At 43.1% G+C, this 22,788-nt stretch overlaps 1 protein-coding gene across 14 annotated transcripts in view; it reads left to right on the top strand.

Moving 5' to 3' along the window:
- Nucleotides 1-22,788, top strand: part of SGIP1 (SH3GL interacting endocytic adaptor 1) — a 265,833-nt gene that overhangs the window by 76,356 nt on the left and 166,689 nt on the right. The window lies entirely within an intron of this gene.

Genomic DNA, 22,788 nt, shown 5'->3' with positions numbered 1-22,788 from the left:
AATTTACTTTTTTACAAAACAGCTTATCACCTAACTGTCATTATGATTCACATTTTCACCAGTAAAACTATACCTATGATGTCTCCTTTGATTGGCATGGTTTTCATTTGCTCAGATATTTGTTGAACATGGATTTGCCCATCTTTCTTCTACAAACTAGAGATCCACAGAAAGCAAACCCAGAAGTTGCTCCTGTAAAGGAATCATGCAAACCAGTCAGACTCAGCTGACGGTTGTCCTACTGGGGCATTTACAAATTCTGATGGTGACGACCAGGGAGGGATAAAGAGTTCGACTGTGGAAACCCTATGGCCACACTCTCCTCCGGCTGCCAGCGTCTCTGCAAGCTGAAATCCCTGAAATCCGCTTGGTAGCTGGGGGTTTACTAGCAAGGTGACCTTTAGAGAGGGTCTGATGATTACATGTCATCCTGAAGGTGGAGTAGGAGTTTTGCTGGTTGAACATGTTGAAAGGGGACTTCAACCTGGTGAGAAAGAAGAGTGAGCTCAGAGGTTGACATGGCATGTCATTTGCTGGGATGCAAAATTAAAAAGCATGAACTGAACCCGTTGCCATAGAGTCAGTTCTGGCTCAGAGCAACTCCAGAGGACAAGCTAAAGCAGCCATGCAGGGTTTCCAAGGCTGTACATCTTTACAGAAACAAATGCCACGTCTTTCTCCCAAGGAATGGCTTGTGGATTTGAACCACGGGACTTTTAGTTCCTAGCCCACCCACTGCATGACCCGGGCTCCTTGGTAGTGGTTGGGGGAATGTAAAGGACTGAATATTACAGGGCAAAGGAGTGCCACACTGCGAGCAGTAAGAAGTAAAGCTGATGAGTAGGTGAGACTGTGATGGTCTTGCAAGTCATTCTATGGTGTGGATGTTATGGGGACAAGAACTAATGGATTATAGGCAGAAGCGCAACATGACTTCATCTACAGGTGTGAACGATCACTCTACCCAGTGTCGGGGAGAGCTTAGAATAGGTAAGAAACCAAAAGCGGAAATAACGATTCTAGAAACTTGCTGTCTCTCCTTGGGATAACAATATCACTAAAGGGACCTAGAAAAGGCTAGGAATAATTTGGCTGGATCTCTCTATACCAAGATGTTATTGGAAATAGCATTTTAGAGTAGATCAAAGAAAAGAATTTGCTATTCAAACTAATTTTTGCACATGGGAGTGAACTAAGAGAAAGAGGGAGAACCTCATCCTGGCCCACCAAGCCCCAGGGACGACACCCCTGCTCAGAGGAGCCAACACACAGAGAAGACCATAAGGCCGGCCCCACCAAAAGACACGACATTCCCTTGCTGACCCATAGTGCTACAGGGAACAGCACTGGAGACACTGTGCAGAACGTATGCCCTGGTCCACTCCTTGCAGAGCGGGGTGAAGCACAAAGGGAGTGCAACAGGGCATCAAGGGGAGCAAAGTAACCAAGTCCCCAAGGAATCCCGAAAATAGACTTCTGACTTGGGGGATAGGGCTTGACACCTCATCAGACTTGATCGGAAAACATAGATATAGGTCATCAGACAGACCTATTGTTTGGGGGTTTTTTTTATTGTTTTGTTTTTTGTTTTTGTTTTTTTCTTTTGCCCTATGTCTGCAGGAGGAACAATCCCAAGGAGAAAACAATGGGACCAGCAGTTCCAGGGGGACATAGGAGAGGAGGGGGCTGGGGAGGGGAAGTGGGGAGCCAACAAACTCAGGAATAAGGGAACAACAAGAGATCTAAAATTGATGGTGGGGAGGGTGTGTAATGCCTAATGGGGTCTAATCAACTGCAGTGTGTCTGAGAGGAGTTACTGAGAGCCAAATGGAGGGTGAGCATGATAGTGGGATAGGAGAAGGTAAAAGGGAATAGAGGAAAGAAATAGGAGGCAAAAGCTATTTACAGAGGTATTGCTATAGGCATGTATATATGTAAATATACTAATTTATAATGAAAGAGATAGAGGCTAATGTACATATATTTATATGTTAAGTATTAAGCAAGCAGATGGACTTTGAACCTCTACTCAAGGCCTCCCTTAACACAAGAACACTTTGTTCTAATAACCTGGCACTGTTTGATACCTTCCCAACATGATCTCTGAAGACAAAATGGGAGCATAAGCAAATGCGATGAAGAGAGCAGATGGTATCCGGCTATCAAAAGATATAGTGTCTGGGGTCTTCAAGGCTTGAAGTTAAACAAACAGCCATCCAGCAGGGAAGCAACAGCCCACTTGGAAGAAGCACACCAACCTGTGTGATCATGAGGTGTAGATGGGATCAGGTATCATCCAAAAATCCAAAATAAACAACTATATTGATGTGAACGAGGTGGGTCAGAGTAGAGACCCAAAACCCATCTGTGGACAATTAGCTGTCCCCCTACCAGCCTGTGTGATCACGAGGTGTCGAAGGGATCAAGGATCAGGCATTAAAGAACAAAAAATCATATCATTGTGAATGAGGGGGAGTGCAGATTAGGGACCCAAAGCCCATCTGTAGGCATCTGGACGTCCCCTTACAGAAGGGTCACAGGGAGGAGATGAACCAGTCAGGGTGCACTATACCAACGATTAAACATACAGCTTTCCTCTAGTTCTTAATTGCTTCCTCCCCCTATCATGATCCCAATTCTACCTTACAAATCCAGCTAGACCAGAGGATGTACACTGGTACAGATAGGAACTGGAAACACAGGGAATCCAGGACAGATGATCCCTCTGAGAGTGGCAATACCAGGAGGGTGGAGGAAAGGTGGGGTAGAAAGGGGGAACCAATTACAAGGATCTACATATAGCCTCCTCCCTGGGGGACAGACAATAGAAAAGTGGGTGAAGGGAGACATTGGACAGTGTAAGATATGACAAAATAATAATAATTTATAAATTATCAAGGGTTCATGAGGGAGAGGGAAGCGGGGAGGGAGGGGGAAAAATGAGGAGCTGATACCAAGGGCTCAAGTATAAAGCAAATATTTTGAGAATGATGAGGCAACAAATGTACAAATGTGCTTGACACACAATGGATGGATGTATGGATTGTGGTGAATTGTTCAAGCCCCCAATAAAATGATTTTTTTTAAAGAAAGAAAGAACTGGATGATTCAACAAGCTGCAGTATAGCACTGATGAAACACACATCATTCCTTTAGTTCCTGAATGCTTCATTCCCCCTCCCCTGCCCCCACTCTCATGACCCAGTTCTACCTTACAAATCTGGCTAGACCAGATAATATACATTGGTACAAATAAGAGCTCCTGACACATGGAATTGAGGACTAGATAAGCCCCTCACAAATAGTAGTGGTAGTAGCTCCATCACCAGGGTAGGGGGATGGTTGGGGAAGGGGAACCCATCACAAGATTGGGTATATAGCCTCCTCCCCACCTGAAGGGGTTGAATAACAGAAATGTGGGTGAAGGGAGACAATGGACAGTGTAAGATACAAAATAATAATAACAAAATATAATTGATCAAGATTTACAAGGGTGGGAAAGTGAGGGAGGAAGGAGAAAAAAGAAGAATTTTTACCAAGGGCTCAAGTAGAAAATGTTTTGTAAATGATGATGGCAACATATGTACAAATATACTTGATACAATTGATGTATGGAATGTTATAAGAGCTGTATGAGCCCTAAATAAAATGATTTCTAATGTAATTTTTAAGAAGACGTGTTTAGTCTTGCCTAGACCTCAACAATCATGCTCTGAATGATTGGTTTCCAGTCCCTTCATTGATATTTCACCCGGAAAACAACACGGAGTGATGATCAGCACATGAGCAGTGGTGTCTGAGTCATGATCTCAAAGCTGTCTATTTGTGTGTCCTTGGGAAAGCTTTCCCACCCCTCTGCTTGTTTTCTCATCTGTTACGGGTCAATAATAATAAAACCCACTTCAGCGAGTGGGTGAGGATCTCCTGAGAAAATTTAACCTTGTAGAGAGGGCAATACCTGGCAGATGATAGTGCAAATAAAAGTCAGTTTCCTTATTACACTTTCTTACAAATGATGCTTCAGATGTTAAGATGGCATGGTTTGTAGTCATGTCTCTGACTCATTGTAAGATGTGATTTGAAGGAAAGAGAAATAAATGGGCGAATGAGAAACCTTTGGTTTCTGGGTGGTATAAAAACAAAAGAAACCCATCTAGCTGAGAAGCATCAAAGCCCATATGGAAGAAGCACACCAGCCTGTCTGACCACGAGGTGCAGAAGGGACCAGGTATCAGACATCAAAGAACTAAAAATCAGATCAGTGGGTGCCCAACTTCCTGATATGATCACTGAAAACAAAGGTGTGCATAAGCAAAGGTGGTGAAGAAAGCTGATGGTGCCTGGCTACCAAAAGATATAGCATCTGGGGTCTTAAAGGCTGGAAGATATACAAGCGGCCAACAAGCTCAGAAGCAACAAAGCCCACATGGAAGAAGCACACCAGCATGTGTGACCACGAGCTGTCGAAGGGATCAGTTGTCAGGCATCAAGGTACAAGAAATCATGTCATTGTAAACGTGCGCGAGTGCAGAGTGGAGACTCAGAGTCCATCCGTTGGCAACTGAACACCCCCCTGCTGAGGGGTTTTGGGGAGGAGATGAGCTAATCAGGGTGCAGGGTAGCAACGATGAAACATATAATTTTCCTGAAGTTCTTAAATGCGTCCTCCCCCGAAATATCATGATCCCAATTCTGCCTGCAAATCTGGCTAAACCAGAGGATGTACATTGGTACAGATAGCAACTTGAAACACAAGGAGTCCAGGATAGATGACTCCTTCAGGACCAGTGGTGAGAGGGGCAATGCCTGGAGGGTGAAGGGAATGTGGGGTAGAAAGGGGAAACCGATTACAAGAATCTAAGTATAGCCTCCTCCCTGGGGGATGGACAGCAGAGAAGAGGGTGGAGGGAGACATTGGACAGTGTAACTTATGACAAAACTAATAATTAATGAATTATGAAGGGTTCAGGAGGGAAGGGGGAAGGAGGGGGAAAATGAGCAAATGATATTAAGGGCTAAAGTAGAGGGCAAATGTTTTGAGATTGATGAGGGCAACAAATGTACATATGTGCTTGACTCAATGGATGGATGTATGGACTGTGATGAGAATTGTACGAGCCCTCAATAAAATAATTTTTAAAAAAACAACACCCATGGATTAAAGCCGCTCTTACATTGCAATCAATTGCTCAAGGTAAAAGCTATTCTAGAATATAGAACTGGTGGGTATGGATGTAACTCCAGAGGAATTGGTTCATTGGATGCATTTGGAAATACAGAGTGAAATGGAAAGGCACTATATACAGTTCCTTAGTTTCTGTTCTCAATAATAGCTGCGAGGGTAGGAGCCAAGAGTGTAAGGGTGAATGGTAGCACTGAACAAGGTGAAGGCCGGTTCAGCAAGAGCCGCAACCTGGAGTTGCAGAGCCAACTCAGAAAGGACCATTGTGTTACATCAGCAGGAGGTGCCCCACGACCTCTCTTCATCAAGAAGGCCGTCTGGGAGAGGAACGGCCAAGGCCAGGAAACTGCTGAGACCAGGAGATACAGTACAACGGAGTCATTTCTATTTTTAGATTGGTATAGTCCCCTTTCTGAGGAACCTTTACTAAAATGGATGATGGAGTGGAAAATGGAAATGGAGTGACTGATCCAGGAGCTTTGAATGGAAGGGCTTGTTTGGGTTGATGCCAGACTCTCAGCTCCCCATGGAACAGTTACAAATGGTGCGCTCAGGTCCAGTTACATGGAAAGTTAACCCACACAGAGGGACTGGATCAAATGTGCAGTGAGGTTTGTTTAGCCTGAGAAAGGAAACCGCCCCCTCTCACTCTCGGAAGACTCCAGAAGAAGCAATGCTAGAATTATGATCATGATATTCATCTACTGAGTATGCCTCTGACACAGGTCATTATACACATGTTTATTAAGGGAGTCCCTTCTACATGGGCACCCATGTCACTTTACTACTATGAAACAAAGCAACAATTCAAGAAGCTGAGTCACATTTCTTAGCACCCCTTTCCTTCCTAGGTTTTACAGATGCAAGAAATATTGGACGGTTCATAGAGAATTGGAAAAGGCAATCAGGAAATAGCTTATCCTGGCAGAAAAGGAATTTTTAGATGGTTACTGAGAATTGGGATGAATACAGCAGGCATCGATGATGTCCATACAAGGTTTCTAATACAGCACTCTAAGAAGTTGGGTGTACTAATAGAAACTTCTGCTGCCCCTCCCTATCTCGGAGTTAAGGAGGCCTAAACAAATCCATTCTATTCACCCCAGTCAGGAGGAATTTAATGATAGGAATTATCACCGATTTTAATCAGAAGCTCAGCTAGTTGGTGAAGGTAAGGATTCTGGGACAGCCCCTTGAAGGCGACCTAAGGCCATATGTACATGTGTGGGAAGAATGGCCTAGGTGTGGAGAAGAGACCTCTTGGGGACTCCTAAACAAAGGATATCAATGTACTGTGATTGCAAATTTGCCAATAAAATATTAAAGGGATGTAAGATTAGACTTGGTTGGACATAGGGATGTAAGTTGATGGTACTACGATGAACGTTTGGATGAGAATTTAGAAAATCTAAAGCGACCTTAAACAAGTAGTTTTGTCTCCCTTCTATTAATGTATTACTGGTCTAGATATTATATCTAATTGGCATACACTCGCTTGAGCTGATATTGTGGAATTGAAGGCATGGAAGTCCACCCTTGGCCAGTGTTGATTGGATATGCCAAATGGGAACCATTAGAATTACCTGAACCCACTCAGATTATTAATTTGCCACAATACAGAAGATCCAGTGGATAAAAGGAGAGTACTGCTTTGACTGACGACATGCTAATGATGGAGTGTTGGTGCCAAAAAATTCTTTATATAACAGTCCTGTCAGACCCATGACAAGAAGGATGGCTCATGGAGGTTGACAGTTATTATCTAAGACTCAGTCAAGTCACACCTCTTGTGGCTTCAGTTGTCCCAGACAAGATGTTAACAGTGAAGACAGTACAGCAGGCTAACGGAGACGTATTCAATGACTGATTTTAGAAATGCCTTTTTCTCCACAGCATCAGAAAAATCAGTCAGTCTACTTTTAGGTGGGAAGATCACAATATACTTTCACTACTTTACCTTAAGATTAGTTCAATTCTGCAGCCTTCTGTCATAATATGGTTAGAAGATGCTTGAACTTGGTACATTATATTGGTGCTATAATGGTTGATCCTGATGGTACAGGGGTTAAGCATTGGGCTGCAGTCCGCATGGTTGGCCATTCAAAACCACCAGCAGCTCCATGGGAGAAAGATTGGGCTTTCTACTCCGTTAAATAGTTACTGTCTCAGAAACCCACAGTCAGCATTGACTTGATGACAATAAAAACATAGAATAGGTTACGGCAGATTTGAAGACAGTGGTGACCAAGAAACAAACAAACAAAAAAAACTCACTGCCATCAAGTCATCGAGACCCTGTAGGAGAGGGTAGAACTGTCCCTGTTGGTTTCCGAGGCTGTAGAAAGGGAGTAGAAAACCTTATATTTCTGCTGCTGAGTGGCTGGTGATTTTGAACTGCTGACCTTGCAGTTAGCAGCCCCACATGTGATCACTACATCACCAAGGCACCTACATGACCATTAGGACACAGTGAATAAGTCCAGCAAAAATCCAGGGCTCTTCCCAAATGGTGAAATTCTTGGGAATAATTTTGGTAGGAGCCATTTGTAATATCCCCCAAACAGATAGAGATTTGGAGGGAAACGTATCTCCTCTGCATATCCAGTAGTGGATGCAAATCCTAAAACCACCATTAGAGGATTAGAACAATTTCAGCTACCCGGCTATATTTTCTCAGGCCATGAAACACAGTTTACAGCCCATAGGTTATAGCAGTGGGCCAAGAAGCAGATTAAATGGACACACCATATTGCATACTACCTCAGCGTGATGGCTTGGTGGAAAATGGAATGGGCACTTGAAACATTATTTCAAAATGGAGAGGATGGTAATAATTTGTTTTATAAGAATTAATACCAAACGAGTTCCAAGAAGTTGAAGATTGAAAATGTCCCCAAAGTCCAACTCTGGCAAGAAGATAGTCTGTTTCCTTGCCCCAACCAATGCCCCTTGAGATATTCCCTAATGGCTCTGGGTTTGGGGAATTGCTACAGTGTCCCACAGAACTCTCAAAAGTTCAAGGAAATGTCTCACGTGATGGTGGGTGCAGTTCTGTCCAAGGTTCAAAGGTCATTAGGGGTAAGCCAGATGCTGAGGCTAAGAATACACTCTAATCCTGGCTCCTCTTGCTGTTGATGAGATCACTCCCGTGTTTCTCAATGGTATTGCTTTTAGGCAGCAGGATGGCAGTGCAGGGAATCCTGTTCACCATTACTCACAGGTGAATCCCATCAATATCTTTCCCCACCTTCATACCAGACCAATTCAGGGAAAGGTCATTTGGTGGGAGTTAGATGGTACAATCAAATTTCACCAAAATGTAATTATTCCCCAGCCCTGGACTGTATCTTATTTATGCATATATGACCTGGGCCTTCTGGCAAGATGATTCCAGTAAGCATTGGCCTCCTGTTAATATTCATCAGCCAGGTGCTTCCCAAGGCCACTCCACAAACAGTTTTTCTTTCTTCTCTCAACTCTAGTATCTAAGTCCTTATATCCATTGTAAGTAATAGTAACAAAGATAACCTTTAAACCAAGAGTGTGGTCTGATTCACAACCACTACTAAGGTCAGAACTCTGTCTCATCGCGTTTCTGTTTGTTAGTAGATACTGCCTTCCAAAGTGGGACCACAGCCACAGACGTATGAAATCTAGTTATTATGCATGACATAAGGGATTGTGACGGGAAGGGCCATAGTAATTGTCACTCAGAGATACAGGCATAAACGCCTGACTTACACGCTTGGAGAAGTATGTGCTGACACGCAACATGAAGAGCACAAAGGGAGGGTCAACACGGGCTAGATTCCTATGTTTTTCAGAAAAGGATGGGGAAGAGGGGGTAAGGGGGTGCAGGATGCTGGCACCTCTGTACGGTTGCACCTGCATCACCTGAAATAATTTTTTCCTAGTAGATTCTGTGGTCCGAGGACCAGGGATGCTGCTGTGATTTCCATAAGCTGGGGTGATCCCTCAGCAGGAAACTATGATTATCTGTATATCTGAATCTGTATGCTAAAATCCCCAAATGCCCGATAAATTGCACCTTCTCCCCATCTGGCAAAATTAGGGTTGACTGTGAATAATAGTCACACTGTGAATATGGCCTAGTGGCTGAGGTCACCCAGTAGTCTTGTACCCCACCCAACACAAATGGGAATGGACTGTCAAAGAAGCACTTGCTACAAGGGTCTTGCTACCCGCAGTCTGCACTAATACAGCAACAGAACCTGAGGCTCCTTTCCAACATGGAAAACTCTGGATAACAGTCCATGGTCAATGGAAGGACAGAGGAATAATAGTTGTAAGCAAAGAATGAACAAATGGATTATGCAATGGAGGAAAATCTAACAGTATGCTTATTCCTCAAGAAAGACTTGGGCAAAGAAATAATATTCCCTCAGTTGAATTTCATTAGGGGAGAGCAAGAATGAAGTCAAGTCAACTTTCGCAGAACCTGACCAGACCAGATGTAACGTTGTCCTCACGCAGTACTGGGTGTGTCCCTAGGGGAATGATTCTAAGGCGGAAGTTGTTCCCTCGTGTATGAAAGGGACATTGGTTGGAAGAGCCAGGGCTGAGCTGCAGTGCAGCGAACTATTTATGCCTCTTCTCCTCATAGTCTCTGTTACTCCCTCCAAATGACTTCTTTCCCTGGCGGGTCTGCGTAAGAAGGTAGGGAAACACTGTTCGGTTTCTATGGTTCATCTGTGAGTGAGTGCTAATCGGTGATTGGGGTTGCCGTCTTGCTGGGTAGAAAGTGAGCCCTCGCAGAAGCAGGTGGGAGAGAAGAGGCAGGCTTGCAGAGCATCGTCAGTGCCTGCATCTGGGTTTGCCTCTTTCTGCCCGACCTCTGCTTCTTGAGGTGCGCCCCATCATGTGACCCAATTTCACCAGCTTCTGCGGTCCTATGAATGAGGAGGCTCCTCCAGATGGACTCTGAAATGTTGCTTTGGGACCTCCCAGCAGCACACTACAGGAGCCACTTACTTCACACTGTGAGTTCCATATGGCCATGGCAGAGAATGGCATGACCCTGGGCTCTCAGGGATAGAGGAGTGGTGGCGGATATCGGGGCAATGCCTCAGTTGCATATTGAAATATCTTCAATCTCTACCTGCTTGGAACTAGTCTTATAGTCATTTCTTTCTAAAGAAATTATTTCTGCTACATCCTGTTTTTGTTGTTGTTTCTACTTTTTTCTACTCATTAGCATTAACACCCTCATCACTGCCACCCTGGAAAAGCTGAAGACTCAGTGAGAGGCCGGAGGGACACTTTCAAATGCAATACAAGGCAGTGTGGATCTCTCTCTCTCTCTCTCTCTCTCTCTCTCTCTCTCTCTCCCCCTCTCTCCCCCCGCCCCCCAAAGGTCTGCCTTCCCAAGTGTAGGCAGCAGGACTCGTCCTCACGAAATCCCTCCTGAACTGACTGTTGTGCTGACGACTGGAGACATTTTCTTGGTATTTTAAATTGACTTCTGAAGCAGGAATCATTTGGTTGGTTTGGGTTTGTAAAGGTCTCTTACATTACCACCCTCCTGTGACAGTGTTTGGTGAACATTATTTGCATGGTTTAACCTTATTATTGAAAATATATAGTGGTCATTTTGATCTCTAAAATGTTTGCTACCAATGAAAAAGATCCTCAGTATTTAAACACAGGCCTTCAAAAATATAATCGTTGATTAAACTTTTAAAAAATTTTCTAAAAGCATACTTTATTTGTTCTTTAATAAAATGTACACAGTTAATTCTTTCCCCTATTTTCTTCAAGAATTTTGCATTGTTTACAGGTGTGTGTGTGTGTGTGTGTGTGTGTGTAGGGTGAGGGTGGGTGGGAACAAACAGAGATAGACACAGAGAGAATGGGTAGGAGGAAATGAGAGGATACTGAAATTTATAGTGGAAGGAATCTTAAATGATCCTTCCTAGTGTTTTTCAAACTACTTTTTAAATCCGGATTTACAGTAATTAAAATGTGTTGCATTGGAAATAGGCATATACATATACACAAATTAAAAGTGAACTATTAATAAAAAAAATCTTACTCATCCTACATGTAGCTATACAGTTTACTCTCTGAAACTTATGGCCATCAGTCAATTCTGACTCCTGGTGACCTTATAGAACAGGGTAGAACTGCCTGTGTGGGTTTCCGAGACTCTTAGATCCTTAGGTTTAAGTCTCACTCCAGCTCACCAGCTGTAGGTTGACACTCAAAACTTGATGCGTTACAAAGCTCTCCAGGTGATTATGATGCGGTTGCTCTACGGGTCAGCATTTGAGATCCTGGATTCAAATTAACAAAGGAGACTCCAATGACAGTAGTCAGGAAAGGCCCGGGTATCTGCCTCTCAGACTGCAGAGATGGTCTACTAGAGGAGATTGAAAAGTCAAATAGATATGCAAGGTTCATGGTTGAGGTAGTGAGGTAGAAAGGAATGGGCCATCGGAGTTGAGAGACATTAGATTTTGCTCAAAGTTTGCTCGTCCAAACAGTGAGCTCCGCTCTATTGAAAAGGTTAGAGATTTGAATCCACCCAGGGGAGCCTTGGAAGAAAGCTCTAGTGATCTACTTTCAAATATAGGCAGGCATTGAACCCCATTATGCACATTTCTGCTCTTACGCACACAAATTTGCCGTGAGTGGAAGTCAACTCTATGGAGCTGGTGGTGGTGAAGGTGTGCTTATGGATCCTTAAGCTTCAAAATGACATTTTCTTTATAGTTGAGTCCTTGATATCAGCTCCTCACCCTGCCTCCCTCGTGAACCGTTGGTAATTGGGTGAAGGGAGACATCAGTCAGTGTAAGACATGAAAAAAAAAAATCTACACCTCATGATCACACAAGTTGGTGTGCTTCTTCCAAGTGGGCTGTTTGGAAGCAATTGTTTAAGCACAGGTCAGAGCATATTCTTACCCATCTTTGCGATTGTCTTCTTTTGATTCTATTTTTCCTCCTCTGAATGATTTTGCCTGAAAAGATTAAGCGTCCTTATACTGAAAACTTTTCTCAAGCTTTTAAAATAAGGCTCTCTGGAAGAAGCACTCCAGCTTGTGTGATCATGAATTTTAGTCAGTAGAGTTGCTATGGGGTTTTAGTTTTCACTTTAATAGCTAGGTATTAATCAACCCAGAACTGCTTTGTCAATCTCAGACGCACAGTGGAATGTGCTGATGTGGAGAATATACCAAAAGCAGAAAGGAATCTGAAGGATATTGCGCTGTAGTTTTTAACCTTCCTCCCTTTTTTTCCAATTATTGACCAAATAATAACACAGTAATATGTGTTGGGCAGCACTTTATAATTTATGAATCACCCTTTTTTATATGTATGAATGTGACCTTGATAATAAATAAGTGAGATAAGTAGGCTCTACCCCTGGAAAAACATCTGAAAGGTCATCTAAATATGATATATAAGAAAGTAAAATATTGGGGAACGGACGCATCCTCTTTTACAGACCAGAAAAATTACTGGGACCATAAAAAGTGCTCTTTAGATTTATTCCTAAGGTTCGGAGTTTCTTCTCAGCCTGTAGCACAATGTTCTGTGTAAGAACCCACTGGAAGCAAAGGGAGAACAAGTCGAACAGAGTGAAGATGGAGCCAGCATTTCATTGGACAATGAGATCCCTTGGAGCGCAGCAGGGTGTAGTGTACATCCTCTGGTCTAGCTGGATTTGTAAGGTAGAATTGGGATCATGATAGGGGGAGGAAGCAATTAAGAACTAGAGGAAAGCTGTATGTTTAATCGTTGGTATAGTGCACCCTGACTGGTTTGTCTCCTCCCTGTGACCCTTCTGTAAGGGGATGTCCAGTTGCCTACAGATGGGCTTTGGGTCCCTAATCTGCACTCCCCCTCATTCACAATGATATGATTTTTTGTTCTTTAATGCCTGATCCTTGATCCCCTCAACACCTCATGATCACACAGGCTGGTAGGGGGACAGCTAATTGTCTACAGATGGGCTTTGGGTCTCTACTCCGACCCACCTCGTTCACTTCAATATAGTTGTTTATTTTGGATTTTTTGATGAGAGTGGCGTAGAAGGCTTCCTCATTGGACTGCTACCTACATTTTCAGTCCCGTCTCCAGCCACTCCCTTCTTCAGACTTAGTTTTGATAAATAGCAAATCACTGTGGTTCTCCATTCACATATCATCCATTTCACCTTTCTGGGCTTACGTACACGTGACTTCCTCAGTCTGGAATTCTTGCCTCACTTTTTGGTGGGTTTTTTTTTCTGTTGCTACAAAGTTAAGTCTCAACTGCTTACTTCTGCCTATGAGTCATTTATTCCTCTCAGTTGAGATTCTCTTCTGAGTCAGGGTGAGCGTCTTTCCTGTCTGTATGGAAGGGTACCCTATTATTATGCCATACCGAAATTGTGTATGAGTCTCTCTTCCCAACTCAGTAGTTCTCCCACCTGGAAGAGGTTCTTTTTTATTTATCTCTGCCCTCCAGTATCTAGAATTGTGTCTGGCATATAGGTACACTATTGAGTCTTAGCCAAATTACGTTTTAGGTGAGTTGCAGAAGGCAGGTTCATTACCATCTAGTCAAATTCTGATTCGTAGTGACCCCCGAGGATAGAGTCGGGCTGCCTCATAGGGTTTTCCAGGTAGTAAACCTGATGGAAGCAGACTGCTACATCTTTCTCCCAGAAGACAGCTGGTGAGTTCAAACCAACTTTCAATTAGGGGAGTACTTAAACACCTGAACCACCAGGACTCCTTAGGAAGCAGGGACCAAGGGAAAACAAGTGGTTACTTGGGAGCATCACTTTGGACAGACCTTAAATGTTTTCCTACCTCACCAGCCCATAGCTCTGCCTCAGTAGTTTGTCAGGTTTTTCTCCAGGCAGGTCTCGAAAGCAGAGCTTATACCACCTCAGCCACCGGCCCAAAGGAGTCAACAAATGCAAGGAGGTGTGGACCTGGGAAGTGGTCAAAGAAGGCTGAAGTGATGTGGCAAACCCAAGACACCTGCCTACAGATTTCTGACGTGGTTTTGCTCTCCCCCCTTCATACTTGGAATGAATTTAGGCAGAAGTCAGCCATGGAAATTATAGCAAACGATCTTAAGGGAAGCCTGAGTGGCATAGTGGTTATGAGTTGGGCTATTAACCACCAGGTCTACAGTTCGAAACCACCAGTTGCTCCTCAGGAGAAAGAAAGGTTCTCTACTGCTCTAAAGAGTTACAGTCTCAGAAATCCCCGGGGGCAGTTCTACCCTGTCCTGTAGGGTCACTGGGAGTCAGCTTTGGCACTGAGTGTGGAGTTTGGGTCTTAGGAGAGCCGAGGAGGGCCATCAGTCTGAACAGCACAAAACGACCGTGTTACCTGCTGCGTGTCCCAAAGCCCGTAGCAAATGGAGCCCAAACAATGACTCATGACCTCTTTATGTCTCCCCAAATCCTTGTGCGCTTTATCATGACAGCTCATTGAGAGTTTTACCTTGGTCCAGAAGGAATTACAGGTAAAGGTTAATTAGCTGTCTGAGGGTGAATAGAAAAGGATTTGATATTTCATTACTACTACCGGATACCACTAATTATCTCCAAGGTTAGCCCTGTCTTGAAAGAGAAATCGGCAAGAGTCTGGGTTTTCCTGAAAGGAAGTCCAGTCCTTCTGATCAGGTCTCGGTTGCTTTGTGGCTCATCCAAGACCATGTGGCCTCACTTTGGCCCATCAACATGTTCTAGGAGGCGTGGATTACCCTCTTTTCTCCCCCTGCAAAAATCTTCTCTTTCTAGGGAATCTATAAGCTTTGAGAAAGTCTCTCTGATACAGATAATTTAAAGATACAGGAGGTCAGGAGTTAAATCTTGGACTCTATTTTTTGGCAAGTTCTTTGAGAAGCATTTTATAGAAGGAGAAGCTACTAAATCTGTAGTTGAACACCTATTTTCTATACCGTAGTGCTCCCTATTAACTATGAGGTGTTACATGATTGACCTGGCACGTCTGGATGCTCACGTATAGAAAGTGGGCAGACAGCATCTACCCAGCAGCACTGATTTAAAGTTCACATTAGATGAGCTTTGTGAGGGACCTGTTGCTGTTATTTTGAGGCCATGAAGGCAAGGTCGGCTCATAGCATAGTGACATTCTGTACAACAAAGGAAATACTGACTGCCCCGTATCATCTCCACAGTCACTGCTGTTCGCACATATTTTTGCAGCCACTGTGTCCGTCCATCTCTGTGGGTCTTCCTCTTTATAATGTCCTTCTCCAAGGACCGATCCCTTCTGATAACATGTCCAATGTGCATAAGACAAAGTCTCACCACCCTCCCTCTTACGGAGCATTGGGGCTGTATGCCCCTCAAGACAAGCATGTTCTTCTGGCAGAAAGTTCTAGTACTTGCAGTACTTTCTCTAGCATCGTAATTCAAATGCATCAATTCTCTTGCAATCTTCCTTCCTTTTTGCCTTGCGTTTATGAGTATATACAGTGATTGATAATACCTTGGCTTGGGTCAGGCACACTGTAGTCCTCAAAAGGGCGTCTGCTTTTTAACACCTTAGATTATTTTATAGCATAGATGCCTAATGCATTTATATTGTTGAAAAAAAATACTTGAATAAGTTATCTTGCAGAATTCCATCATGTGATCGCAGCCATCTTTTCTATCATTATGTCCATATTTTCCAACTACTGATATTTCTTGTTTCCAACTTTCACATTCCAATTACCAGTCATCATTAGTGCATCATCAAAATGCATGTTTGGTCAATTTCAGATTGTAGGTGCTGATAACGATCTAAAATTATTTATCTCTGGCATTAGGAGTTGGTTCATAAATGTGAATAATAGATTAGCTGTCTTCCTTGTAGGCATGTGGCTGTTACCCAATCTGACAGCATTGTACTGCAGAATAGATGTTGAAATGTTCTTTTTTGTTGCTCACAGTTAAGGGAGTTTAGAAGGGAAGTCAACAGGTTACCAGGGAAACACAAAGGCTACAGTCATTGGTCTCCTCGAACTGCTGTTAAATCTCTCCCTAGGGCTCAGCCTCTGTCACGCGACAGCCAAGTCTCTCTCCCATCCACAGTTTTTCAACCATATAGTCCCTTGGCTCTTGCCTCCTTGTAACACCCTCTCAGAGTTCCAGAGTTTGGGCCCCAGGGGGAGAAGGTTCCCCATTGTTTTCATGAGGCTCCTCAGAGCCTCTGGGCAGTCTCGGTGCCTCTGATCTCAGGGGTGTCTGCCATTTCCGACAGAGACCTTAGAAGTGCTCTTCCAAAGATGGGACTTTTCTCTCTGCTTTAACGTTCTTTATGACAATGAATGTGACACTTGAATTTGCCATTCCCTTCAGAGAAGGCTATCTGATTGTCAAATTCAACACGACACATACCAGTCCATTTCAGCTCACTAACGCCTGAGACCTGCAATCTTTCTGTGTCCCATTTCGTATTTTATGACTTCCTAGTTTCCTAAATTCATACTTTGTCCATTCCCTCTTCTGATGATTCACGAATGTTTGCAGCTGGTTTTTACTTTGATCTATCCCACATGTGCAAATGACGAGCCTGAAAGCATTACATCCACATTCAGTCTGACTATTTGGAGGAAGTCGTTCTTCCCCAAAACAGTGTTTGAGGGGACCATCCTCCAGGATTGTCATCAGACATGTTCCATGGCTCTGCATTCAGTTTCACTTGCCGATTGCTCTGGAGGTCCATTGCCAGTCCTTTCTAGTCTGACCCAGGCTAGAGGGATCTGCTGACAACGGTCCAACCTGGGTAATCTTGTTGGTAATCTCAGCAATACTGGTGGGATCATTTTCAGGCTAACGGGCACATGAAAACTACCACATTTCCATTCGCTAACAAGAAAGGGGTAGTGAGAGAGACTGCCATTGCTATTAGCACAGAAATAACATTTTTTTCCTTCATCATCATGGCCAATAACCAAGCTCTTCCGTTTGTTATTTCTTCTTCTGAAATAACCATTCCCCCTGCCCTCCTTCTACTAAGCTTCAAAGATGCAGGCCCCCCAAAAAAGTATTGTATCTCTTCCTTATAGAAATAGTCAGATGACTAGACCCGTGAGAAGAAAATTAGAGAGGCTTCCTGAGCAAGACGTGACAGAGTCCTCGTCTGATTGACCGTGATGGAGAGCAGCCTTCACCGGGGCCCAGGGAGAGGTCTGTGAATCCTAAGCCTGACTCAAGCTCTGCTTCCTTCTGGTGTGTTAGGTAACTAATTTAACACCTGACAGAATTTCACTATAATGTCCAGAGTTGCCAGGTTGTCTCTGCCAAGATAATTTATTATGTTCTCATGGTCCATGTGGATGCCAAAAAAAAAAAAAGAGTTTCTCCACAGTAAGGGATTTAACTTTATATCAATTAATAGCTTCAAGCAGTCTTTAAGCTCCATGGGATTATGCTTCCAAGTTAATAGATATATGCTATTTTATAAGGAAATTATCCATAGTGTTTATTAGAAGCTCAAGGAGGGGGTGTCTGTGAACATAAAGAGGTTAAGAGCTATCACAACACAACACAAGGCCTTATTCTTTAGATAGAGAGAGCATTTCCACCAGCCCATCGTCCTAAAGCATACACCCAAGTGGGAACAGAATTGGAGACATCCATTGCATGTGCCTGAAGCTATGTTCCTCCTGTTTGTGTCTCGATACAGAGTGTTTAGACGGTCCACTTGTTTTTCTCTTTTCTTTTTATGGTAGTTTGAGTGGGAGCTTGCAAAGCACGTTTGTTTTCTATTCAACATTGTGTTTCATGGCATTGGCTACAATCCCGTCAATGTAACTCTTCCTCCCTGTGTCCCCAGTTTCCAGTCACCCTGCACCTTTCTGCCCGCTGAGCTGTGTTTTTGAGCCAGCGCTGCCCCTTTGGCCCTGTGTGGTTGATTGCAGTGAGGAGTGTGCGCCTCCCTGGTGTTTCGATGCATTTTATGTCTGGCCGGCTGAAAGTTGATTCCTAAGAGTAGGTTCCCTTCCAGATCTGAAGGGTGTCTAAGGGCCACAGTCTCATGGGTTCCACCATTCTCTATTACATCTCTTTCCAGAACTCTCTTTGGATCCTGATCAGATCAGCCAGTAGTGGTAGCAAAGGCCCCATCTATTTCTTCATGTCTCAGAAGAGTGGAGGCTGTGGGTTGTGCGGTGCCTTAGTCCTTTGGACTACTTGTTTCCTGGATATGTTGATCTTCTTTTCTTCACTCTTCTTTGCTCCAGACAAGGGGAGACTGGTAGTTGCATCTTAGATAACCACTTGCATAACCGCTTTTGAGAGCCCCGTTGCTACTCCCCAATATAGTAGGATGTACTGTAGAGCCTTGCCTGTATGGACTATGGTATGCCAATTGACCTAGATGTCCCCCTGAGATGATGCTCCCAAGTCCTTAAGCCCAGTGACTCATTACTTCAAGGAGTTTAGTTATGGCTAAAAGTTTTCACAACCCCCCCTACCCCCATATGCTTTATAATATACTTGTATATATTTATAGCACATGCAAATGCATGTACATATGTGTGGGTGTACTCACATTTTCCCAACTTGCACAGACATTCCAATTCCTGATAAACTTGAGTTTACACTACTGGGTTACACGTTGTGCTGTTACCTGCAGTAGTTCAAAGTCTCCAGCTGCTCTGCAGGAGAAAGATGGGACTTTCTCTCCCTATAAAGATTTACAGTCCTAGAAACCCGCAGGTGCAGTTCTAGCCCATCCTATGAGTCAGAATCGACTTGATGGCAATGGGTTTGCGGTTTTTGGTTTTTTTTGTGGGGGAGGGGTGTTTGGTATTCTAACCATGAATATTCCCCATAATGCTCTTATATCTCAAAAATAAAATACTATTTGTCTGAAATGAAGTGTTTAGGGCACTTCTTGAGGCCAAGAGAAGGGGCTAGGTGCTTAATCACACATAATGTTAAGGTAGCCCTACCTCATTGCATACACCATATATTTCTTATCAACGGGCTTGCTAAATACTGCAGAGACCTCCTAAGCAGACATGAAAGAGGAGTATGGTGTTTCAGGCTTGGGCTACCATTGGGGACTAACTGAATAGCACAGGGCATCTCCTGGTGGGATAGATGTTTCTGGCGGTTGAGGACTGAGCATAGTTGAGGAGAGAAAATGTGTCTCCCATAACAATTCAGAGATAGAACAGATATATTCTTTCTCGAGGGAATCTTGAAAGAACCATTCTTTTTAGTCACTGTATTAATTTTTTTGAAGCTTCTGTAGCTGTAAAGCAGGCACTTAAAATAAGAGAAATGTACTGTTTCACAGTTCTAGAGAAACAAAATGTCAGCAGGGTCATACTCTCTCTGAAGGCTCTGGGGTGAATCCTTCTTGCCTCTCCCTAGCTGGTTGTAGTTGCCAGCATTTCTTGGCTTATAGATCTACCCCTTCTGACCTGTGCCTCTCCCTTTATGCACCGCACCGCCCTATGTGTCTGTGTCCAAATTCCCCTCATTTTATAAAGACCTTAAGTGGTTATGATAGATTAGTCATCTTAATCTAGTATGACCTCATCGTATCTTGATTATATCTGCAAGGATCCTATTTCCAAAGAAGGTTACCTTCAAATACCAGGGAATAGGACTTTAAAATCCTTTTTTGATAAACTGCAAAACATAAAAGCTACCCAGCATCATCAGGCAGCATCCACAGGTGTCAAGAATATAAGTCACAGATTCTAACAAGCCCAGAAAGGACTTCAGGTATCATCACTTAACTACCTCTGCCATCTTGGTAAATTGTCTAATTTCTGAGATTGTTTCCTCTTCAGAAAAGTAGAAATGATTATTTCACATAACAGTATACTTCTGTGAGGTTTAATGAGGTAATCTGTGGAAAGTTCATGGCAAATATTTAATAAACGCTTGCTAAAGGCTAGCTATGTTCCACAGAATTTAATTGTCTGAGAAACTGAGATGCCTCTTTTTAAAACCTCACTTTTGATGGCATCATATCTAAAAAGTAACATTATTTGTGTATTTTACATTCTACATGTATTGAGTATATATGTGTGTGTATACATATTACTATATCCATTATCTTATAATTCAATTTTTCCATGAACTTTTTGAAACCCCGGTGTGTGTTTTCTTTCTTTAGATCATCAAACACAACATTTAGGTAAACTTTAAAGCAATTTCAAAGATACTTTTTATATTTTATGATTGTTTCGAATGCTGACTAGTCCCTCTGCTCTAATTCAACAAGGCTGGCAGCACTATAAGGCCTTGGGCTGCTAATTGCAGTATCAGTGGCTCCAACCCACTCGCTGCTCCACCGAAGTTGGATGTGGCGCACTTCTCCTCTGCCCCACCTGGTTGCTGTTAAGTTTGAATTTGGGCAGTGAATTTTTTTTTCCAGTTTACAAGGCACTATGGATCCCGGGTAATGCAATGGTTAAAGCACTTAGCTGTGAACCAAGCGGTCAGCAATTAGAATCCAGCACCAGCCACTCGGCAAGAGAAAGATGTGACCATTTTCTTCAGTAAAGATTTAGAGCTTTAGAAATTGTATGGATCATTCTGTTCTGTCTCTAAAAGTTGCAATAGACAACGGTTGGTTTGGATTTTGGCTTGTGAAGCACTGTTGCTGCGTGTTAGGCTAGTAGCCTAAAAAAGAAAGTGTGCATCTTTTATTTTTCTTGCTGGGAGCTACCCTTACTGTCTATATTTCTCTTTGCCACTTTTACCCTTACTGTCTATATTTCTCTTTGCCACTTTGACCCATTTAAAGTTTCTGCCTATGTTTCGATCTGGAAAAGACGATTAACCAGTCTGTTTCCACTGTCTGTAAATCAAGAATGAATTGTCAGTGAAGGAAGAATTGATGGAAGAAATCATGACTTAATAGTGGCCAGTTTTATCACTTTTACGAGGATGAAGGTGGTCATTTTTGATACTTGATTTGGAACTCTGGACAGGAATATTTTCTCATTAAGTAAATGCTAACAGATTGTCTCCTGTGTGCAAGACATTGAGCTAAGCTCATTGGTAAGGGTTCAAGATGAATAAGAAGTGAATCCTATTCTCATGCACCTTAAAATCTATATAATTTTGTTGTTGTCATTGTTGTTGTTAGGTGCCATTGAGTCCGCTCTGACCCAAAGCAATGCTAGTCACAACACAATGAAACACTGCCTGGTCCTGCACCGTGCACACAACCACACCTGGGCCTGAACCCACTGAGGTAGCCATTGTGTCAGTCTGTCTCATCAAGGGCCTTCCTCTTAGTCACCGCCCCTCCACTTTACCGAACACGATACCATGCTCCAGGGACTGTGCTCTCCTGACATGTCCAGCCTTGCCATCTTTTCCTCTACAGAGCACTCTGATCTTACTTATTCCAATACAGAGCAGTTTGTCCTTGGAGCACGGCATGGTACTTTCAATATTCTTCTCCAACTCCACAATTCACATGCATCTATCCTTCTGTGGTCTTCGTTACTCAATACCCAACTTTCACATGCACGTGATGCAATGGAGAATACCATGGCTTGGGTCAGGTGCACCTTAGTTCTCAAAGTAACATACTTATTCTAAAGAAGTCTCATGCAGCAGGTTTATCTAATGCAAGGCATCTTGACTGCTACTTCCAGGCCATTGATTGTGGATCTAAGTAAGACCAAATCCTTGACATCTTCAACCTATTCTCCATTTCTCATGATGTTACCTATTGGTCCACTTGTGAGGATTTTGGTCTCCTTTACATTGATTTGTAATCCACACTGAAAGCTTCAATCTTTGATCTTCATCAGCAAATGCTTCAATTCCTCCTCACTTGAAGCAAGCAAAGTTATGTCATACTACAGGTTGTTGATAAGCCTTCCCCCAATGCTGATGCTGCACTCTTCATATAATCCATATTCTCTGATGATTTGGTCAGCACATAGATTGAACAAATATGAGAGGATACAATGCTGACACACACCTTTCCCAATTTTATACCAGACAGTTTTCCCTTGATTAGTTCATACAAGGTCTGAATGAGCACAATGAAGTGTTCTGGAATTTCCATTCTTCTCAAGAGAATTGTACTTAGTTTATAATGCCTTTGCCTAGTCCAAGAAATACAAGTAAACATGTTTCTGGTATCCTCTACTTTAAGCCAAGATCCATCTGACATCGGCAATGACATACCTTGTTCCACGTCCCCTTCTGAATCCGTGCGGAACTTCTCCAGTTCTGTGTCAGTGTATTACTGCATCCATTGTTGGATGATCTTAAGCAAAATTTTATGTGTGCCATATCAATGATATCATTCTATAATTTGGGCATTCTGTAGGGTCACCAAGCACATGAATAATGAAGACCTCAGAAAAATTTATGAATTTGAATTATGCTGTTAGAAATAATATTGAAAATACCCTGGACTGCCAGAAGGAGGAAAAAAATCTTTCTTGGAAGATGTACAGCCAGAATGCTACTTGGAAGGAAGGGTAATGAGAGTACCTCTCACATGTACTTGGACATTTTATCAGAAGAGACCAGTCCCTGGGAAAGGACATCATGCTTAGTCAAGTAGAAAGTCCGTGAAAGAGAGGAGAGCCCTCAGTGAGCTGGACTGACACAGGGGCTGCAACGATGGGCTCACGCA

Source organism: Echinops telfairi, unplaced genomic scaffold (genome assembly GCF_000313985.2).
Source record: "Echinops telfairi isolate 266 unplaced genomic scaffold, ASM31398v2 ScPeMD7_443;HRSCAF=831, whole genome shotgun sequence".
NCBI classification, from domain to species: Eukaryota; Metazoa; Chordata; class Mammalia; order Afrosoricida; family Tenrecidae; genus Echinops; species Echinops telfairi.
This window is presented reverse-complemented; position numbering and strand designations above follow the sequence as displayed.